The sequence below is a fragment of the Mauremys reevesii genome, linkage group 3, assembly GCF_016161935.1.
Source record: "Mauremys reevesii isolate NIE-2019 linkage group 3, ASM1616193v1, whole genome shotgun sequence".
Classification (NCBI taxonomy): Eukaryota; Metazoa; Chordata; order Testudines; family Geoemydidae; genus Mauremys; species Mauremys reevesii.
This window is the reverse complement of record NC_052625.1, coordinates 123,489,865-123,513,354: the sequence shown is the minus strand read 5'-3', so window position 1 is coordinate 123,513,354 and position 23,490 is coordinate 123,489,865. Positions and strand designations below refer to the sequence as shown.

The 23,490-nt window shown below is 41.5% G+C and overlaps 1 protein-coding gene across 1 annotated transcript in view; it reads right to left on the bottom strand.

Annotated features, from left to right (window-relative positions):
* HS3ST5 (heparan sulfate-glucosamine 3-sulfotransferase 5) overlaps positions 1-23,490 on the bottom strand; it is a 269,519-nt gene that overhangs the window by 130,715 nt on the left and 115,314 nt on the right. The window contains exon 4 of the mRNA XM_039531219.1: positions 3,463-3,664. The gene's annotated coding sequence lies outside the window, so the exon portion shown is untranslated. The remainder of the gene's footprint in view (positions 1-3,462; positions 3,665-23,490) is intronic.

Genomic DNA, 23,490 nt, shown 5'->3' with positions numbered 1-23,490 from the left:
CTTCCTTGTTAAATTATTGCCTTGACATTGAAATAAGTTGAATGTTTGCAAGAGTGTTTTAGTCTATATAAAGGGAAAATGTAATCCGAATAGATACCCTGAAGTGGTTAGCAGTTATAATACAGCACACATCAGTAAACCCAAATATATATATAGCAATAGTGTATTGAAAAGATCATATAAATAAAGAAAAAGACCATGAACTGGCGAACAGAAAGAAAATGAACTTCACCAACAAAAGAGTGGAAAATAGTTTTATCCATTCAAATCCTTTAGCTAAGAGAATAATGGGAGAGGGTACAAGTAAAAAAGCCTGAGGATTAGTAAGCTTTGGAGAGAATTGAAATTGTCTAACAATTGTTTTCTGTTACTTTCTTCAAGTAATACGTGTGGTGGGGCAAACTGCAGTGATTTCTGCATTGGTGTGCAAGGGAAGGGGAGGCAAACATAGAGATCATCTTCCTGCCCATCCTTTGTTCATGCGGGTACAGACCAAGGCAAATGCTTTGTAGGTTGAATAGGAAAGGGGACAATTGATGTGGACAGTAGTGCTCGAGTCCCTAAAAAAAAAAGAAAAAAGAGATGTGTCCAGCCTTGGAGTGGCACCTCTCACAAGCCTGCTGTTCACTGACATCATAGAAGGTTGTGCACTACACCTTTTCACAGGAGAGGTAGTGGTTGGGTGCTCGGGATCATGCTGGCCCCAACACTCTAGGGATTTTGCCTGTGTCTGCACCCTGCACACTGTAGAATGCCTCGGACTAATGCCATTTGGCTTTTTTCCCTCCCCTCTTCTGTGCAGGTATTGAACGAAGAGAGACCATTTCACCATGCAAATACCTAATCAGATTAATTTGGTGGTTCCTGATACTGGGTCAAATCTTAAAGTCCTTACCCATTCCTTACTTAGGGAAGATTCTCATTCACTTCAGTGAGATTTTTGCCTGAGAGAGGACACCAGGATTAAACAAAAAAATGAATAGTTTGAGAGATATGAAAGACTGGAGGTTAGAAATGCCAGGGCACCACATACTACAGAATGGAGCTGGGCAAATACTACACACAAAAGTATTCACAAACCTCTTGTTTGAATAGAAACTGCAATTTCATTTGGATGTTCTCCACAATCCTTTATTAGTTTTCCGCAAACATTCATATGAGTGTGATAGACTCTATGAAAAAAATATCTAAGGCTGAACAGACTGCTGCTCTTTCCTTCTGTCTCCAGAATGGACCCCAACAGACTCCAGAGTTTAGATTCTGGCCTCACAACCTGATATAAAGTTTGGGACAACTAGGAACAAGTCTCTATGACAAGGAACTCAGATTCCCTCATCTTTAGTCCCCTTTAGCATGAGAGAATTCTCATGGGAGACTACAATCATTTACTGGTATTCATGTTGTTTTGCAAAACAATCTGCCAGTCAACAAGCTATGATAGTCATCATGAATATTTGTATCAAATTATCAGCTTTAAAGTTCTATATTAGAGCTTGTGGAACATTAAAATTCAACCCCCCCATTTTAACTATGATATTTTTAATGGTTGTTTTTATGACCAGTTATAGAACTAGGCAACATCAAATTTAACAAAATTGACAAAATCTTAATTTAAAAGGGTAGGGAAGGAAGAGGAGGACTTTTGCAAAATGTTGCAATCCTCTCCCTTCTCTTCCCGAAACTGATACTAATATTTATATACACACTTCATCCTGCTGCCATTGAACACAATAACAAAACTCTGACTTCATTAGAACAGGACTGGAAGTATACTTTGAACTTGGTTGAATTTTTATATTTCTCCATTTATTTTTATATTTGGAATAGGCAATTAGTGCCAATGGGATGCACTCTCTTTTGACAAAGGATTGCTTGTTTTCCGTCTCCTATTTTCTGCACATCTTTAAATACAGAGCATGGATATGCAGTATGCATGCAGTAGTCACAGACAAAGTAACAGACAGAAAGATTGATTACAAGGCTGTAATTCAGTTGAGGTAGCCTGGTGATATCATCTGCAATGAAAGGAAAGCTCAATCCATAGTTTACAATGTCATCACAATGCTAAGTTTGAGCTATATCTTTATTAATCAATATGCCTCCCCCTAACCATTGTAACAGCATATGGAGAAGACGAAGAACAGATATTATTTACAAAAATTATTTATTTAGAAAAATAGCCAGGGTAAATAGATTGTGGTCCATCGAGTATTTTTATCTGAAGTTGGAGAAAACAATTTTGCCGAAAATTCCTACAGAACTTTCTGCAAAAGAAGGAAAAATGGTGATGGCAATCATAGACACAGTCAAGGTCAGAATCATCTACTCCTTCTCTCTGTTCCGTTCAGCAGTGTTTCCAATTCAGTGGAAAACTGCTGTGGAATTTAATTGTCCTTTATTTATGACATTATGACTTGTGCTGGGAGCACCATGAAAGATTTAAGTAGCTCATTACTGTTTGGCCCTGCAAGGATGCATATGTACCTATTGCTACTGCAGGATCCCACAAATAGTCATTTTCATGCACACATGAAGAGCTAACTGGTTAGTGTTCACAACCACATATATTTCATACTGTTACTTACAAATTAGATAGCAGCTGAACCGACTGAATAGGTAGGAATGTGTCTGTGATGGTTTGCTCAAACCCTGCCAATACACTTTCATCCTGACCTACCTCAATTGTTCTCCAAGAGAAGAAATGGAAGCTCCATTGTTTGGAATACTTAAACTAGACTGGACAAGGCACTTGTATGGACCAGTCCTGCACAGGCAGGGAGATGGAATACTTGACCAAATAGGACTTTTTTATTTCTATGATTCTCTGCAGCTGGGTTGGAAAAAAGCTAAATTGAATTGTTCTAAGCAACTAAGGGTCCTATTCAGAAAGGCACTTAAACACGTACTTAATTCCATCTGTAATCACAATTGCATTTGAACATGAGTTAAAGTGCTGTCCAGAATAGGGATGATTTCCTGAATTGGGTGTTAATCATCTAGAATTCATGTATTGTACAAATATTTAATTAAATTCTGATCATCATCAAAGAGCTTCCAGAGAAATGAATAAATGAAATTCATAATGAATTCAGTTCTTCTACCACATTTAATTGTTTTCTCTGTACTTTGGCTAGCTTATTGTACAGATAACGTACTTCCATTTGGGAGAAGTGTGGCCAATTTTTCATTTAAGTGTGATATCTCACATTATCTAGATGGACCAAATTCATTGCTCAGTGAGTATGTGGAGTCCCATTTAATCTAATGAAGGAATACCTGCTTAACCTAGTGGTAAATTTGGTTCACTGTGTTTTGTGGCAACATAAATCTAGCTAGATTTTTCAATGTTCTCAAATATTTACTTGCTGAATATTAATCACCATTGTATATAACTAATATACTCTATATTAGTAATGGTTACATTAAATTCGGAAACTTCAGACTTTTAAAGAGTTCACCAACCTTTGTGTCCTTATGCACATCCAGAGAATCCAATACATCTACCTTAGATCAAGAACATTCAAAGAGGATTTAATTCATCTGTCTTCAATACCCAGAAGTCTTCAGTGCTTACTAATGAGACTAACGAAGTGATAAAGCGATTCTAGATATGCAGATGGGAAAATCAGACATCTCTGCTGCAATTGTATGCAACTTGTTGACTCTGGAAAACAGAGAAAAGCCATTTGCAAAATTCTGAAAAGAAAGATTACTGTTCAAATACTTTACAAACAGAGCCCACTCCATCACAGGGTTACTACTTAGAACAACCTCATCCCCGCTTAAAAAAAATCTCAGATGCTCTATTGAAACACAGAAGGCTAAGCTCCACAAAAGCAATTTAAGCACCTAGCTGCCACTTCAGGTGCCTAAGTCCAAACTTTAGCTCCTCAAAAAACCTGCTCAGCTGCTAGCTAACCCTGTATGTGCCTGCATTCCCTGGGCACCTAAGTTTCCAACTAATAAAGTGTCCTAAAAATCTAAGTGTGCGCAGCACAAAGCCAATTAAGTCAAGCTGCTTAGTGCCTAACTCTGCCTAAACTCTGGTAGCCTTCACAAACTAGGCACCCTCAGATTCTCACCTATGAAGCCCAGACTGGCAGGCATTTTCAGAGGCAGCCTAAAAGCGTGCCTACTGGATCAGGCCCTGCACTGAGATGGCAGCGCCCTCTTTTACACAATAGGCCACTATTTAGAATACTCATCTGGGATGTGAGGCACTGAGGTTCAAATGCTTCCTCTGCCTAATGGGGAAATAGAACTTGAACCCAAGTCTCCCCCATGTCAGGGGCACGCCCTAGCCACTAGGCTATAAAGTATTCAGGGAGCAGGTTGTTCTCAGTCTCTGCTGTAGGAGCTGTTGCACTTTGTATGAAATACTTAAATAGTAACTAAGCCAGAGAGAGCGAGAATGACTCCACTGCCTAGTGGTTAGAGCACTCACCTTGGGGGGTAGGAAAGAGGTGAACTGGGTTGCAGTCCCTGATCCATGTAATATTTCAGTACTTTACACAAAGTAGAACAGCTCTAACAGAAGACATTGAGAGAGCTTCCCCCCTCCCCCCTCCAATACCACATAGCCCAGCAGCTAGGACACTCTCCTGGGATACAGGAGGCTTGTGTACAAGTCCCTGCTCCAAACCAGGCAGAGCCGGGGATCTAAACCCAGGTCTCACACATCCCGATTGAGTGTTCTAACCACAGGCTATAGGATACAGTGAGGGAGGAGGGGAAGCTCCACTTTTTTTTTTTTTTTTTGGCTTAGGCACCCAGCTCCAGGAGAGGGCTCATGACTCTGAATCCAATGCGGAGGGAGGCACCTCCTTCTGACTATGCCTGCATGTATTGCCTTCTGCACTGAACACTAGCCAGAAAGAGTGTTTTTTTAGCCATTTTATAACTCCTAGAAAAGAACCCAGCATTTATAATGGGATTACCATGTCAGATGCTTATCTAGAGTAAAGGCTGATAAAACATACAGGGGGTTGTTTGACTATCCTTGTCTTTTTCTGTTCTCTCCTCAATAAATCATGCATATTTATAAACGTAGCCAGGCATCCATATCCAAGAACTGTAACACAGATGTGATTATGAATATGGTATCTAATTGCAACCCCTATATTACCATTCCTAGCTTTGGGCATGAACAGAGCCACTTTCTTTCAAAGCAAATCAAGCCCCATGTGCTCTGGAATACAGCAAAGCCCTCAAAAACCATCAATGCCAATGTCAGCTGCCAAAACAATGAGCTTGTCAGGGAAGAAAAAGTTCTGAGTTCAGAACGAAAGTTAAATTGAAAGGCATTGCTTCAGCAACATCAAGAAGTGTGTGTCTGCTAGAGTTCCTTTCATCCTTCTGGGCAGAGGAACCTAACAGCACCCAAGAAATACCATTGGCTTTTGTCACTACAAACAAAAAATAATAGACTAGTTGATTTTATGTAAACTGTCTTCAGTTGGTGCAACACAGAAATCCCTGAATCTGATACTGGAAAAATACAGATTAGAACCCATGAAGCAATGGACAATAGAACACCACTCAGTGAGCTATTCCCCATCTTTTATTTGCAATGAAAAGTGTTTATTAAAATCCTTTTATCTACGCTACATAAATCACTTACACATGGATCTATAATAGTTTATTTCTGGCTGTTATGCTATTGTTTATTTGATATATGGCTTACAATACTGAATGTCTTTTTTCATCAGAAACATTTATTTATTAATAATTCAGCAGATAAATGGTTTTAGATTGAGCATTTTAAAAATGTAGGCAAATCAATGAAAAAGGACACAAGGCCATATATTATATGGATATAATAATTGAATCTCATGCATTAGACTGTTAATGTCCCAAAAGCTCTGTTTTTTTCCACACTGTAAATGTTTCAGAATAAACATCTAATAAAACCCATTCCATTTATTGCTTTGTGGAGACTTATTGCTTTTGTGAAAACTTGTTATTGAACACTAATGGAAGTTAATACACATGTTCACATCTAGAAATGGGCTAGAAGAAAAGAGGTAAATTCATCTCAGACTAATGAAGATTACTCCAGAAATAATTATTCACATTGATTTCAACAATAGTTATACACAGACTACAGGTAAAGAGCACAGGATCAGACCCAAAACAGTATTTGAACTAGCATACATGTAGGGTCCTGGCAAATTCATGGCTATGAAAAATGCATCACAGACCATGAAATCTGATCTCCCCCATGAAATCTGGCTATTTAGGGGAGACCAGATTTCACAGAGTTGGGCTGCTGGAGAGCGGCAGCTGCTGGCCGGATCCCACCTCTGAAGGCAGGGTCACTGCCAGCAGCAGTGCAGAAGTGAGGGTGACATGGTATGGTATTGCCATCTTTACTTCTGTGCTGCTGCTGGCAGTGGTGCTGCCTTCAGATCTGGGTGCCCAGCCAGCAGCCGCCATTTTCCAGCCGCCCAGCTCTGAAGGCAGCAGCACAGAAGTAAGGGTGGCAGTACTGCAAGCCCCAACAATAGCTTTGCAACCTCCCATCTACAATCCCATTTTGGGTCAGGACTCCCCCCCCCTAGTTACAATACCATGAAATTTCAGATTTAAGTATCTAAAACCATGAAATTTATTATTTAAAAAATCCTATTACCATGAAATTGACCAAAATGGACCATGAATTTGGTAGGGCCCTACACATATGTGAGACAAGGGGATGATAAGAGAACCGGATGTGCTAAACCATAGGATGTGGCCCTGAGGGTCTCATCTCATCACATACAAGGCATATGTTGAGAGACAAAAAAGGACAAGGTTCTATGTAAACTGGTAGCAAAGAATACAAAAGGTTGTGTTGTTATTCTTTCATCACGGAGATGGAGAAGGGAATGGAAAGCACTGAACGAAGGGTATTCACATCTCATGTGATATGTGGGAAAACTGGACATGCAGTTCTGAAATAGTGAAATTTAGAGACATACTATCATGACAATATATTACATCAATAAAAGCCACAATTCAGCATCTGAAAGGTATGCAGAAGCATATCGATATATGTAAGTAAAAATAAACAACGTATTTGTAACAATCAAAATGAGTACCTATTACATGAAAAAAATAAGCTTCCTGTTAATGAAGAATGAAGGCTGTATATTTAATTTATTTTTAAATTCAAGAAATACAAAAGATATGAGTGACCAACCACATGGATTCCACTCTTGCACCCCAGGTGCATGATTTTGGCCAGCAGTGTCCTTTGGTATCACACCTGTGCCCTAGATGCCCTCACACCCAACCTAACCAAGGAACACGAAAGGTAGAGCGGCCCCAACCATCCCTCAATTCTTTCTTACAGCAGTGAGATGGAACCTGCCTCTCCACATGGTATTAGCATTAATGTTACTTTGTTACTAGTTAGCTTTCCTACGTAACACCCACTCCTGGGGACAGGGTCACTGGAATAAGGGACCAGAGTGACTGTGACATGGTATAAAATTTCCAAGTGCAAAGCTTAGTAGTGGCAGTATTTACCTGAGCCCAGGGTATAGGAAGCCTGGGTTGTGCTGAAGCTGTTCTGCTGAAGTTCATGACAGCTCTCAAAACAGAAAAATCTCTATTAGATTGATTTACAAAGCTGACAGGACAAAACCATTCCGGAGTACACCTGGGCTATTCATGACATTTGCAGAGAGGGTTAAGCTTCAGGCAGTAGCCTCAGATATTATCAGAATTGGTCTCCCACTGCATAAGAACATGTTACCAGCCAGCCAGGTTAGAACCAACTAGCCACATTAGAGCTCATTGCAGTAGTGCATAGGCAGCCTCTGCTGCCTGTTTGAAGAATGTCCCTATTTCTGAAATTTGTAGGGCAGCCATGTAGAGCTCAGTCTACACATTTATACAATCATCGCTAGAGTCTTCCAGATGGAATGTCCATTTTGGTAGGGCTGTCCTGCTGTCATTGTTTAAGTTGGACTCCTAGTACCCATTTCCAAGGAAACAGACCATTACTTGCTCATTTCCAAAACTGGAGTCCATATGGACAATCACTCAAAGAAGAAAGAATGGCTACTTACCCTACAAGAAGTGTGATTCTTTGATCTGTTCACATGAATTCCACAACTCACCCTTGTTCTCTGCTACAACAGAGTTTTCTGGGATTCGATACAGGCAAAAGAATTGAGGGATGGTTGGGCTCACTTCACCTTTTATGCCCTTAGATGGGGAGGTGCAAGGACATCTATGGGGCCACGTCTTCACCCTACACACTGCTGGCCAAAGAAAGATCTTGTGCACATAGGTCCATGTGTGTACACCAAGGGTGGAATATATGTGGATAACACATCTCAAAGAATCACATTTACTGTATGGTAAGTGAAATAGTGTCCCATTAAGAACATCACATATGCTGTGTATGCTATGTATTATGTACAGGTAAACTGATTATCCATATGTCGCAGGAACATGTGAAAACTTTTGCTAATCTGAGGTTTGGATAAATTAATTTCAGTTTCTAAATTTAATTTTGATTCAAGGGCCAAAGTGAATTTCAAACAATCCAAAATTCAAGCAAGCAGGAGACTGATGACTGAACTGTACTTACATATTTAGAAATACAAGGCCCAATCTTGTCCCACTAAAGTTAGTTTTGCCACTGATTTCAGTGGGTCAAATGGAAGATCAGGCCTAGTTACAGCAATATACAATAAAAGTTTGCTAACTGCACTTTGCTAATCTATATACTTTATAATTCATACAAATGGGGCAGTCTTCCTCATGTTCTCATAAAATAAACACAAGCAGAGTCCCACAGTGAGTTACTATATTACTAAGAATATCTTAATATAGAATATGTGCTAGTACATTATAAAATATCAGAAATTGAAACTACAATAATTGTCCAAATAAATGAACATTACGTATGTTTGTTCGCTTACAGATTGCCGAGAGTCTCCAAGTCAGTGTGAATTAGTGAGGTTCTACTGTCCTAAAGTATGCATTTAAGAAAAAAACAAGACTAGACTAGACATGGGCTGGATTTTGCCATCCTTCGTTATGCTGAATGGCACCTGGATTATTTCACTATTAGTCCCACTCATTTCAATAGGATGGCTCGTTCTGTAGGGTACTGCTTAGTGCAAGTAAGGATCTCAGAATCTGTCCCTGTGTACGTACAACATAGCTATGTTAAAGCTCCTACAGAAAATTTAACTTTTGCATTTCCTAACTTCCTTGATTTAAGTGTGTAACCTGAATATTGTATAAGTGGAAGAAGCCTAATTTTCTCATTTTTGTAAAGAAACAGAGAAAGGAAAATGAAAATGAAAAAACTAAAACAAAACACTGTCTCTTACATGTGGGGGGAAGCATGTGCCATAGGGCTGCTATGTGTTCCTCTCATGCAGGCAGGGGGAGGGAGGAAGCAGCAGGACAGACAGGGAGTGAGTGGAATCTTGACTCCACTCCCCACAACATGCCTGGCAGCCTAGTTACACCAATGTGTTGACATTACACTGCAGCAAATACAGAACTTTTTCAGTTTACTCCCTCCCTGGAGCAATGGGGAGATCAGAGGGACAGTGACTCGCCCACGCACACTACCACACTGCCCCTTACTGAGGCTCGATTGCAAACTGACAATCTGGCCCAAAGTATTTTGAGAATGCAATTTACATTTAAAAATGTAGTCCTTATTGTAGGATCCATAACAAGTGATTTCATCCATATAGTCATACTTCCTAAATGCTTTCTAGGCTGTGCACAGAGGATAATATTTGTATTTACTGTTATATGCATGGGCTGTTCACATTTTGCCTCTGGAGACACATAAAGATAAATATCAGCTACCCATTCAACCCAGCCCATCTTACCAAATCTTACAGTCTGGAGGCTAAAAAGATAAGCTACAGAACTTGTATAGGCGAACCTCTTTGCCCCCATGCCATGAGCATCCAGGTTCCTGCAGCCCCAAACCCTGAACCTGAGCAGTATAGGCAAGCCTAAAAGAAATAACTTTTTTTTATGTTTCTGTTTGAGAACTCAGGGGCAGCTTTATGTTAACCTTCACCTCCTGTTCCTATCTCTTTCATAGACTGAATGTTTCGTAGACTGAAGGAAACATTTAAAAAATTACCTTACGGAAGACTCTAATACTGATGAAATACTCCTTTTCCAACTCTAATTTCTCTGTTTATTGTATTATTTCTTTTAGCCTTCATTTCCGCAGCTTCACATCTGGTCAGAGTGAAGAAAGGCTTCACTGAGAAAGGCTGACTGAGAAAGGCTTTGCTACATTTCTCATGCAGGCAGATAGTAGAACCTAATCCTATCTAGAACCTCATGGGGTCAGACAATTCTATTCGCTCTAAAGCAAAACTCCATCTTTTGAGCTCAACCACTTATGTATTAACTACTCTCCTATTGACTGCTACAGAAAACCTTTGCGATAGTAATACTTGTTGGTGGCATTGGCGTTTTCCATTGGCATGTCAGGAATTTCAAAGAAGAACTACCAGGTACATGAGGTAGCATTGTGGGTACATTATGTACTTTTTGCTTAGTACATTAACAGATTGAATTAGTTTATCACTAACTACTCAGCGTCCTCAGCATTCTAAACAAAATTTTCTGAACTGCAATATGAACGAAAACCTCCTGTATGTAGTTTGATGTAGCCATGTCAGTCCCAGGATATTAGAGAGACAAGGTGGGTGAAGTAATACCTTTTATTGGATCTGTTGGTGAGAGAGACCGGCTTTGGAGCTTACACAGAAGAAGAGTTCCAAAGTTTGTCTCCCTCGCACCAGCAGAAGTTGATCCAATAAAAGATATTGCCTCACCTGTCTTGTGTCTCTAAAAAACTCCTGATCACTGTAACACAAATAAGTTACACCGATGGTAACAAAATTAACTAGCCGTTTCCAGGGCCGGTGCAACCATTTAGGCGACCTAGGCGGTCACCTAGGGCACTAGGATTTGAGGGGTGCCATTTTCTATGGCAGCGACCGTGGCGGCTGGATCTTCAGCCGCCCCTGTAACCACCTAGGGAGCTGGGCAGGGGAGTGCGGGGAGGGCCGCCTACAGCAAGTGTGTGGGGGGGCGCCTCAGGGTGGGGATTCGGGGGGAGGGCGCAAGGTGGAAGTTTCGCCTAGGGCATGAAACATCCTTGCACCGGCCCTGGCCGTTTCCTGTTTTTTTCCCCAAAAGTATTGCGCTGTACTGTGTAACAGCCGTGTTTGAGTCAGCACAATCATTTCTACCTCCAATTTGCTTTTGTTGTGATCTCATATCTGCCCAAATACTGCCAACCATAATTACTCTAACCGCAGATTGGGAAAACTTAGTTCCTTTCTGGAGCCAAAGTATCTATTCCAGTTGCAGACAGACAGGCTGAAGTTTCATAGCATTCTCCTGTCACGTTACATTCATTAACCCAGCACTGGCTAATTAAAGTTGGACACCATTTCTTGTATTCATCTACCTAAAATTTCAGCTTTGATTTATTTCTTGCAGAGATACGAAGGCATGACAATCCCTCTTGAAATGTTTCACTATTGCTTTATAGAGATACCGTGCCTTATTCTGATCTCCTACCAGATTTACAGAGGTGTAACTGCACTGACTTCAATAGAATTACTCTCAATTCATCCAGGTGTATGTGAGTTCAAAATCAGGCTTAGGGTACGTCTACACTACGGGACTATTCCGAATTTGCATAAACCGGTTTTGTAAAACAGATTGTATAAAATCGAGTGCGCGCGGCCACACTAAACACATTAAATCGGTGGTGTGCGTCCACGGTCCGAGGCTAGCATCGACTTCTGGAGCGTTGCACTGTGGGTAGCTATTCCATAGCTATCCCATAGTTCCCGCAGCCTCCCCCGCCCCTTGGAATTTCTGGGTTGAGATCCCAGTGCCTGATGGGGCAAAAATAATTGTCGCGGGTGGTTCTGGGTAAATGTTGTCAGTCACTCCTTCCTCTGGGAAAGCAACGGCAGACAAGCATTTCACACCTTTTTTCCCTGGATTGCCCTGGCAGATGCCATAGCATGGCAATCATGGAGCCTGTTTTGCCTTTTGTGACTGTCACCGTATGTGTACTAGATGCCGCTGACAGAGGCGATTCAGCAGCGCTACACAGCAGCATGCTTTTGCTTTTGCATGACAGCAGAGATGACAGCAGAGATGGTTACCAGCCATACTGCACCATCTACCAATCCATAAATTGGTAAAAAGATGATCATGGCTACCAGTCGTTTTGCACCATTTGCTGCTGTCATAAGTGCCCCTGGCTGCTCTTAGCCAGGGGCGCAAAAGCCAAAATTGGGAATGACTCCCAGAGTCAATCCCTCCTTTTTGGTATCTAAAAATAGAATCAGTCCTGCCTAGAATATGGGCAAGTGTACTAGAGAACCACTAAGAGCAACAAAGAATCCTGTGGCACCTTATAGACTAACAGACGTTCTGCAGCATGAGCTTTCGTGGGTGAATACCCACTTCTTCAGATGCAAGTGGTGGAAATTTCCAGGGGCAGGTTTATATATGCAAGCAAGAAGCAAGCTAGAGATAACGAGGTTAGTTCAATCAGGGAGGATGAGGCCTCACCGATGCTAGTCTGCATGGTTACCAGTCCTTTTGCACTGCCCCATGTGCCAATAGGCTGATGACGAGGACGGATACCAGTCATATTGCACCATCAGCCACCCATGGCGGGGGGGAGCAAGGATGTTGGTGTTGAGTGCTGCAGCATCGGGTCTATCTGCAGCATTCAGTAAAGATAGGGTGACATGTTAAAGAGTCAAGAGAGGATTGTTTTCCCTTTCACTTCTGGGGGTGGGTGGGGGGGTGCGTAAATTGCCGAGCTATGCCCTGACCCACCGCGGACACTGTGTTTGACCCTAGAAGCATTTGGAGCTCAGCCAAGAATGCAAATACTTTTCGGAGACTGCAGAAACTGTGGGATAGCTTGAGTCCTCCAGTCCATGAGCGTCCATTTGATTCTTTGGCTTTCCGTTACGTTTGTCATGCAGCAGTGCGCTGAGCCCGTGCTATGGCGTCTGTCTGGAGATTTTTTAAAAATGATTTTGAATTTCATCTTCTGTAACGGAGTGCTGATAGAACAGATTTGCCTGCCCTTACAGCGATCACATCCGCATGGTCCATGCGGGAGCTCTTTCTTTATTTTGATTTTTAACTGCATCGCCACACGTGCTGATCTGAGCTCCACGCTAGGCAAACAGGAAATATTCAAAAGTTCTCAGGGCTTTTCCTGTCTACCTGGCCACTGCATCCAAGTTCAGATTGCTGTCCAAAGTGGTCAGTGGTGCACTGTGGGATACCGCCCGGAGGCCAATACCGTCGATCTGCGGCCACACTAACCCTAATCCGATATGGTAATTCCAATACTAGCGCTACTCCTCTCGTTAGGGAGGAGTACAGAAACCGGTTTAAAGAGCCCTTTATACCGATATAAAGGGCGTCAGTGTGGACGGGTGTGGCGTTAAATCGGTTTTACGCTCCTAAAACCGGTTTAAATGCCTAGTGTAGACCAGGCCTCAGTCAACTATACAGGCTACTCCCAAGAGCATTTTTTACTTAAGCCCATTAAAGAGACATTGCTAATGAATTTTTCATATAACATCCTATGTCCAGAGTAGGCCTGATTCTGCTTTCAACTATTTCAGTGTACAACCACTGTGTTCAGTAGAATGAGATCACTTTAAAACCAGTGAGATGTCAGAATTAGTCCCAAATATTACTTTTACAGTTCTGATCAGGAACTAGAGACAAAACTAGAGCTGGTCAGTTTCCCCCCCCCCCCCAAGTAAAAAAGTTTTTTCCATTGAAAAAAAAACTTTTTTGATAGAGGAAAGTTTTCATGAAAAACTATTTAACATCCAGTTTTTTATTTTTATGACTTCTTAAAATGATAAAATAAATATTTATGAATAATCATTAAAATTCTGGGAATTAAAATTTTCAGCTCTTAAAAAAGTAGGTAATGTTCTTATCTAAGAAAAATGAAGATTTAAAAAAAGAAAGTCAGTTTGAAACCCTGGAAAATGGGAATATCTTTAAAATTTTGGATTTTTTTCCATGATCTCCTCCTCCCCCCATTTTTTTTGACCTGTGCTAGTCAGAACAAAGGGATTTGAAAATAATCTGTCCACAACTTGACATCTCCTACCTGTGGCATTCTGTCAGCCTGAAGACTTCTGGAATTGAAAGGGAAGCAATTGTTTTTTTCATAGGAAGACAATAAAAGGAATGAGAACTGTCAGAGTGTCATGTGAAGGTACATGAGTGACAGAAGCCTCCTTGTTGAGGAAGGAAGATGGATAACTGAAGAAACAGTTGCCTTCCCCTTGACAAATGTTATTTGCATTCTTCCCTTGAAAATAGTCAAGGCCAGCATTACCTGGAGAAGTTTCTGGGTTAATGGAACTTCTATTTGGTGCTAATGAATTGCCATATTATTTTTCATATATGTCAGATTTGTAATTTAATTTAATACACTACTGGAATGTGCTCAACTACCATGGTGATCATCACAATATAAAAGCCTGACTAGAACTGAGCTGGACTGTAAGTACACTGAATTAACAGTGGATAGGAATATTGCATTGGTGTACGGTGTACAAGACCTCCCCAGCAAAAAAACTCTGTTCATAAGTCTGTTCCTACAGCTCTGGATCTCAGCTGTCGGAAAACTGTCAATTATTATGCCAAACTGTGGAGCATATTGTGGGCTTGATACTCTTGGAGCCCAATTCTACAGAGGTTCTTCAGGTACAGGACTTGCATTGAAATAAATGGGAATTCTTCACACAGAGAGCTTGCAGACTAAAACATAAAAAGTTTAATAGGGACCAGGATGCAAGACAAAAAAAAAATCAGTATTTCCAGCACTAAGTGTTCAAACATGATTTTATATGAGTTCTTTTATTTGTCTTCTGGTTTCTGACCCTTACGGTGCATTCAGGGCAAGCTATTCTCTGCAATTCCAAGGTTTAGAAATTCACTTTTTTTAAAATGAAAGCTGAGTATCTCAATGCAATCATTTCATTCCACAGTTTTAAGAAAAAACAAATGTCATGAGTCTCACAATAAAATCACGAGAGTGACAATGCACCAGCAGGCAGTAAGCTAGACAACACTCATATTCTCTTACAATTCCCTCTTAACCCTCTTCTCCTCTGTATCAGATATGAATTGACAGATTAGGGTAAATCTGTCACAACAGGTGCCCTGGAAAAACATCTCACTGGCTATTCCCCAAATCCTAAAGCCCACAGTACACACTGGCATAATAAATACAGGAGCAGGGCTGGCTTTAGGGCAATTCCCAGAAATCGGGCCCCGCACCTCCTAAGAAGGACCCGCAGCGTCCAGAAGAGGGGCCCCGCACCCTCTGCCAAAGTGCTACTGGAAACAGCGGCAACTGACTGAGCTGCCGCCAAATTGCCGCCATCTTCGACGGCATTTCGGCAGCAGCTCTTTCGAATTGGGCCCTGCACTTCCTAAAGCCAGCCCTGTACAGGAGTAGTGACATTTAGGGTGGCCACTCACATATTCCCCGAATAGCAGGCATTCTAGTACTTCCAGGAATGGCATGGGCATGCTCTCATTGGTGTGACCCCACCCGCACTGACATGACATGGTGCGTATGAGATTGTGACACATGGAGGACACCATTTTGAAGAACACCTTGCAGGGACCATGCCAGCATGATCTTACACATACTCCACATGCAATGTTGCAGGGGTGGAGTGGCACACTCTACAAAATGGCATCCCCTGTCTGAAACCAGCCAAAACCACTTCCCACTTTTGTCTCAGTACTGGATGAGGAACATTCCCCCAAAAGAGGACTGTTCCCATCTTTGCTAGCAACTGATAGAGCTACACTGGTGTTATCAATGCCTCACCAATCTACTAAAAATTCTTTGAGGAAGGTCAACGAACACGTGGACAAGGGTGATCCAGTGCATATAATGTACTTGGACTTTCAGAAAGCCTTTGACAAGGTCCCACACCAAAGGCTCTTAAGCAAAGTAAGCAGTCACGGGATAAGAGGCAAGGTCCTCTCATAGATCAATAACTAGTTAAAAGACAGGAAGCAAAGGATAGGAATAAAGGTCAGTTTTCACAATGGAGAGTGGTAAACAGCAGAGTCCCCCATGGATCTGTACTGAGACCAGTGCTGTTCAACATATTCATAAATCATCTGGACAAGAGGGTAAACTGTGAGGTGGTAAAGTTTGCATACAATATTACATTACTCAAGATAAAGTCCAAAGCTGACTGTGCAGAGTTACAAAGGGATCTCACAAAACTGGGTGACCGGGAAAGAAAATGGCAGACAAAATTCAATGTTGATAATTGCAAAGTAATGAACACTGGAAAATATAAGTCCAACTAGATATACACAACAGCGGGGTCTAATTTAGCTGTTACCACTCAAGACGGAGATCTGGGAGTCATTATGGATAGTTCTCTGAAAACATCTGCTCAATGTGCAGCAGCAGTCAAAAAAAGCTAACAGAATGTTAGAAACCATTAGGAAAGGGATAGATAAGACAGAAAAAAATCCCATAATGCCACAATATAAATCTATGATACGCCCACACCTTGAATATTGTGTGCAATTCAGGTCATCCCATCTCAAAAAAAGATACATAACAATTGGGGAAAAGTACAGAGAACAGCAAGAAAAATGATTAGGGGTATGGAACAGCTTCCATATGAGGAGACATTAAAAAGATTGGCATTGTTCAGTTTGGAAAAGAGACTACTCAGGAGAGATATAATAGAGACCTATAAAATCACAAATGGCATGGAAAAAAAAGTGTTATTTACCCCTTCACTTAATACAAGAACCAGGGATCACCCAATGAAATTAATAGGTAGTAAATTTGAAAGAGACATAAGGAAGAAATTCTTCATACAATGCACAGTTAATCTGTGGAACTGGTGCCAGGGAATGTAGTGAAGGCCAGAAGTATAACTGGGTTAAAAAAGAATTAAATAAGTTTCTGGAAGCTAGGTCCAGCAGTGGCTATTACCAAGATGGTCAGATTGCAACCCCATGCTCTGAGTGTCTCTAAACCTCTGACAGACAGAAGTGAAGACTGAACAACTAAGGGGGGTGGGGCAGGAGGAGGTGGGGCAGGAGGAGGTGGGGCAACTCAATAAATTCCCTGTTCGTTCCTTCTGAAACATCTGACAATATCTGCTGTCGGAAGACAGGATACTGGGCTTGATGGACTACTGGTCTGACCCAGGAAGACCATTCTTATGTCTATGGCAGTGTTCCCTATAAGTCTATAGAAAGGGAAAATTAAGAAAAATCTTATGATATATAAGGCTACATTTGGCTTCATCTTGCAAAGCCTAGGTGGAGACTCATGCACATCTAAGAAAATGGCTAAAAAGTAATCAGCTGCCAAGATATTCCTGCCTAGTTGCAAAAAAGTTAGCCAAGTACTCTCAGCTGCATGATGAAGATCACACTTAAACAATGCCTGCCAGACATGCCCATGCTCTCTCAATAGTTAAGGGAGAGGGTGTGCAAGGGGCGAGAGAATGATTTCTACTTGGTGCAGACGCCGCCTACACTCATGCTTGCAGCAGAGCACAACAACTTTGCTCTCCTGCTGCAAAACCACACCATGACTTACAGGCTCAAGAATGATCACCATTGAAATAAATTTAAAAGCAGAGCTGATGAAAGAGAGGACAAGCTTTTCAGAAGTTTTTTTCCATTTGTCAAAATTTCAGGTTTGTTCAAGTTTGTCCAACTAGCCTTGCTTAAAAGCCAGAAGAATAACCTTCATTGTAAATATACTAAAACGAAAATGTGCTAAACAGACTTTCAAATCCCAACATTCACATGGAACAGATGTGGTCATTTAATTATTTTTTTACATATATTCACTTAAAAACGTGCAAAGTGGTTGTGAGTGAAACAGTTTCCCCTCTGTGTTTAAATCAGTTTTTGCTTAGTAATGCTAATTAAGCAATCCAAACAGAACAACCATAATAAAACATACTGTAGAAAAGCTGTACAAGAAAGAGTATGCTATTAATATATTCAGTGACTAAGACTTATGAATGCAAATATCAGCAGTACAGCTAGGGACAGATCCTCAGCTGGAGTCAATAGAAAGATGTTGATTTACACGAGCTGGAGATCCAGAATGTGGCAGGAGGACACAAAGTAATTGAATATTTGATTGCCAAGGCTATTTATTCTCTTTTCTCTTCATTTATATGTGGTGCCAGAGAAATCAAATTTGTCTTTAAATTAACTCAAAATACAAGCATTGGTCCAGACTGTGCACAGACAGGAAGGAGAGCATAGGGCCTTGGGGAGCAAACTACGGCCCGTGGGCCACATCCAGCCTGTGGGACCCTCCTGCCCAGCCCCTAAGCTCGTGGCACGGGAGGCTCGCCCCGGCCTCTCCCCCACAGCCTCAGCTCACTGCGCAGCCAGTGCAATGCTCTGGGCTGCGGGGCAGCGAGCTCCTGGGGCAGCGCAGATAGAGAGCCCATCCTGACCCGGTGCTCTGTGCTGCACTGTGATGTGGCTGGCTCCAGCTGGGCAGCGCAGCTGCAGCGCTGCCACCGGTGCTTCAAGAAGTGTGGTAAGGGGGCAGGGAGTAGGTGGGGTTGGATAGAAGGCAGGGGAATTCGGGGTGTCGGGGGGAAGGGGTGTGGATAGAGGTTGGGGTTGTCGGGGGGAACAGGGGGCTTGAAGGGGGGCAGGGGTCCCGGGACGGCAGTCAGGAAGGAGAGAAGGAGTTGGATGGGGCAGCGCAGGGCAGTTAGGTTCAGGGGTTCGGGGGGGGGGCAGGGGACAGGGAGGGTGGATGAAGCAGGGATCCCAGGGGGGCTGTCAGGGAACAGGGGGTGTTGGATGGGCCAGGAGTCTAGGGGGCTATCAGGGGGCCAGAAGCAGGCTGGGGGGGGTGGATGGAGGAACCACACACCCCCTCCCCTAACCATCCCTCCATATAATTTCCAAAACCCGATGCGGACCTCAGGCCAAAAAGTTTGCTTGCCCCTGACATAGGGCGTCTTCCCTTGTGCATCCCAACTAGGGAAAAGAACAGTCTGAGTCCCTGAGATGGGGGAGAGCTATGGAGAAGCTGCTCTGGCTGATTTCCTGTTGGGCAACAAGGTCTAGGAAAAGAGGATAGGTCAGGGGTAGGCAACCTACAGTACACGTGCTGAAGGTAGCACGCAAGCTGATTTTCAGTGGCACTCACACTGCCCAGGTCCTGGGCACCAGTCGGGGGGGCTCTGCATTTTAATTTAATTTTAAATGAAGCTTTTTAAACATTTTAAAAACCTTATTTACTTTTCATACAACAATAGTTTAGTTATATATTATAGATCAGTGGTTCTCAAACTTTTTTACTGGTGACCCCTTTCACATAGCAAGCCTCTGAGTGAGACCCCCCTTATACATTTTTATATATTTAACACCATTATAAATGCTGGAGGTAAAGCAGGGTTTGGGGTGGAGGTTGACAGCTCGTGACCCCCCATGTAATAACATCACAACCCCCTGAGGGGTCCCAACCCCCAGTCTGAGAACCCCTGTTTTAGACTTATAGAAAGAGACCTTCTAAAAATGGTAAAATGTATGACTGGCCTACAAAACCTTAAATTAGAGTGAATAAATGAAGACTTGGCACACCACTTCTGAAAGGTTGCCGACCCCTGGGATAGGTGCTTTTTTGACTCTGCCAGGGTACAAGCAGAAGAGCTATCAATGGATTTTACTCCCTCTCATAGAAAGCCCTGTGGATGGGAATAAACTGGCCCCTGGCTAGAAGAACTTTCACATTAATGCCCAGATTTGCCAGAGAATAAAGGTTGCTTTTAGGAGAAAATGTTTTATGTATCAGGAGATGGGAACAATTAACACAATTTTATAACATAACTTGCAGCTCTAGCATTGATATTTTGCTTCTTTCAAACCTACAAATATGCTTCTGATAGAAGATTAGAGGCATGGCGTACACATTTTTTTAAACCGAGTGGCTGGTGTCCCAGTTTCTGAAGTAGTATTCATATCATTATCCTCTGGGCTTTATGTTTAAAAGATTAGTTTAACATTAGGAAAGAGGCTTTTCTGTGGGTTTTTTTTCTGCCCTATAAAATTTTGAACTCTGTATTTAAGGGGAAAATCAAGCTGGTTTTGAGAAACAGGTTTAAGACAAGATTTCCATAAAGAGAACTTTTTAGGGGGTGTAATTTTCTTCTTAACTAGCATTTTTTTCAAATTCTGTTTTACAAACAAATGGCTCATTGTCTACATGATGTCAAATAAGTTACTTAAAATTATATAATTGATGATTATCCTGTATCCAGAAGCCCTTGCAGAGTATACAGCAGAGTTCACCAGGTTATAGCAATAAGTTTAAATACCAGGCATAGTCCCCCAGACTCAGCAGAGCAAAGTCTCCATCCCTTTGTGCTCTTTTTCCTTTATTCTCAAAGACACAGGGTAAAAAAGGGTGAGAAACTAGCCTTCTTATAAATCACAGGATTAAGTGTGATCCTCGGTATTCACAAGACATTTCACTACACACTTCACCCTTTAGACTTACTCCTGCTCCTTGGCTAATTTGGGGCCCCACACAGTTTTTACTAGCATCAAGCCCTGCAGTTAAATCCAGTGAGTCACTATTTAATTAAGGTTCTTTGTCTCAATATCACAGGTGCCTGAACTTTATAACAGCAAAGGGCACATTGACAACTTGCCAGAAGTGCAAAAGCTGATTTAGTTAGTATATACAGTACATGTAACACTTCAAAAGTACAGAATAAATGCACACAAATATAGCATTTGCTTATGCTTGTGCCTTTCTTGATTAATGCTGAAAAGGTGCTGCTTGTTTGAATCCATTAGCAGGTGGTCAGATCTGACCTCATCTTGTAGTACTAGGGATGTGGATTAGGACAAATTTTAGTGTTCCAGATGTTAGATTTGGGCATTTATTTCGAACTCTTCATAGAAGGAGCTCACATCCCAATTATTGTTATTTTCATTCCAGTTCTGTCCTTAGATTAACCCCATGTGTTATGTACATAGATACTGAAGGGTTTGTCAGAGGCCAGGTGGTTGGGATCATGCCTAGTGGAATGAAGCAAAGCAGGAACAAACCAGTGCAGGAGCTAACACACCCAAGGACAAATGCTTTGAGCAGCTGTTGGCTTACTGCTGCTTCTGGACTTGAGAGCCTGCCTGTTGGCTCCTCCAATCAGGTGATTCAGCTGCGAGTCCTCTGTTGCTCACTAGGGAGATGGAGCTACCTGGTCCTAGACTCAGCTGCAAGCCCCTGACATGGTTTAAGTGGCTGATCTTACATGTTCCACAAACAACCAGACACACAGTAGGCAGAATTAAGGTCAGAAACGTAGTCTTAAACCCTTAAAGCAAACTGGGGGTAATTCAGACATATAACATTACTATTATATTTTTTATAATTTTAAAACATAAAAAGGCCACCATATAATTTTCACTTTCTTTTCTATGTAATTATAGCCATTTTCTAAAGTAGCCCGAATGTAAACACAGAAGAAGTGTAATTGTCGTTTTCAGTGATAGCTAGCCAAAAGTACTATTTTAAAGCTAAAAGCCACTGAACGATTGTCATTTCCCACACTAACAGTGTCTGAAACTCCACAAACTCATCTTGAAGCATTTATTGGTTTATGAAATGTATCGATGACACAAATGACTGGAGCTAGGAATGTTCTAAGCTCACAAGGCGCAGCATCCTCAAAGTCGGGTAACAGGGTCTTCACACATTGTCAAGGAGCACAGGAGAATGGTTTTGATATCAATGGACTGAATAGTCAAAGCTATGAATCATCCCGAAACCCCTTGTAATGAGCAATACAATAGGTTTTTGTGTTGATTCGTAGCTTTTCAGGAGAGCTGTTTCACTTCCTTAAACAGTTTTGGGGGGGATTTAGTTTTGTATTTTGTTTGTTTTTTAATATCAAAATTATATTACTCAGAAGAGAAAAGACCTCATCTCTACAACTTTTTCAGTGTCCTTTTATATCTAACCTCCTTCAGAGGACAAAGTTTTTAAGGCTACGATGAATCTTTCTGGGACAGTTAAAGGCTAGAAAAGTTAAAACTTTCTTCAAAGCTGTTTGCTGGCCTGATCGGGTGGGCAGATAACATTTACTGATTTACTCTCTTCCCTTTCTTATGATACTTCTATAACAACATTCTCACTTTTATCTACTTCTATTATGTATTCTCTGGACAAACATCCATCTTTTTAGAAGGTAGATAAGCACTGAAGAAACAGTATTCTAGTTTGCACAGCTCCTTGCATCATGAAGAATACTGACCTCTTATCTGGAAGAGCTTATGATCTGGGAATTCATGATATCAGGATTACAGTTGTGAAATGCTACTGGTAGTGAGATACCAGCTAATGCCCATGGTACCTTCTGTTAACACATTCATGGGCTCTATCAGACACTTAAGCTGGCCTAAATTAGAAACCATTTCATCCGTATCACCAATAAGAGCAAATTCTGGGTGAAATCCTGGTTTTCGTCAATGAAATATTGCCACAGAATTCTATAGGGCCAGGAATTCACCTCCGCTGTGTCTGAGGTCTTAAGGCTAGTTCTACAGCACAAAATAAAACAGGATTTAAGAAGCTGGGCAGGGGTTGGACACCCAGCTGCATGGCGGGATGCAAAGCTACACAGGGGCTCAAACACAAGGTAGGGCTGGGGGATGAGGGGATGAAGCACGGGTAGAGCAGGTGCATTCATAATAACATTCTGTGCCCAAAGATACAGGCTACTTTCCCCAGAGGAAACGCATAGTTCAGAACACAGCTGCTGGTGCAATGTGCTGATTTTACAGGCTCGGTCTTTGCTCGATTACACTTTTGTAAGCAGGACAAAAACTGAGTAATAAAATAATTCATATCTTCTATGATCAAATCTTTTCTTTTTCCCCCTCCAAACAAACCAGAAGCAACTTTTCTCATAAATAAATAAATAGCATAACCCAAGTTTTATTTATTTATGTATCTATTCATTTATTTGATTTGAACAGTATGGTCTAATTGTACACAGAAACCCTTTAATAGGCAGACTTAATAGTACTAGGTAGTAGACAGCTTCTTCTATCTTTCCTTTCCTTTGTTTGTCTATCAATAATGCATATAAAGGAATGCATAGATTTTCATGCCAGAAGGAACCTTTATGATCATCTAGTCTGACCTCTAAGCATTTCCAAATGCAATGCTCAAAGCATTTCTATGGAATTGACAGCTTAGTATCTTATACAAAGAAACCTGAAAAATCTTTGGTGACAGTTAATAATCTAAGCAGTATGACCTCCTTGACATATTCAGCTTTCTCAAACCTGAGAGCTTTGAGAGCTACCCAGACAAAATTCAAAACAAAACAAAACAAGACTTCCATGAGAATTTTGCTTTTTATGAGGACTCCAGGATAAGGC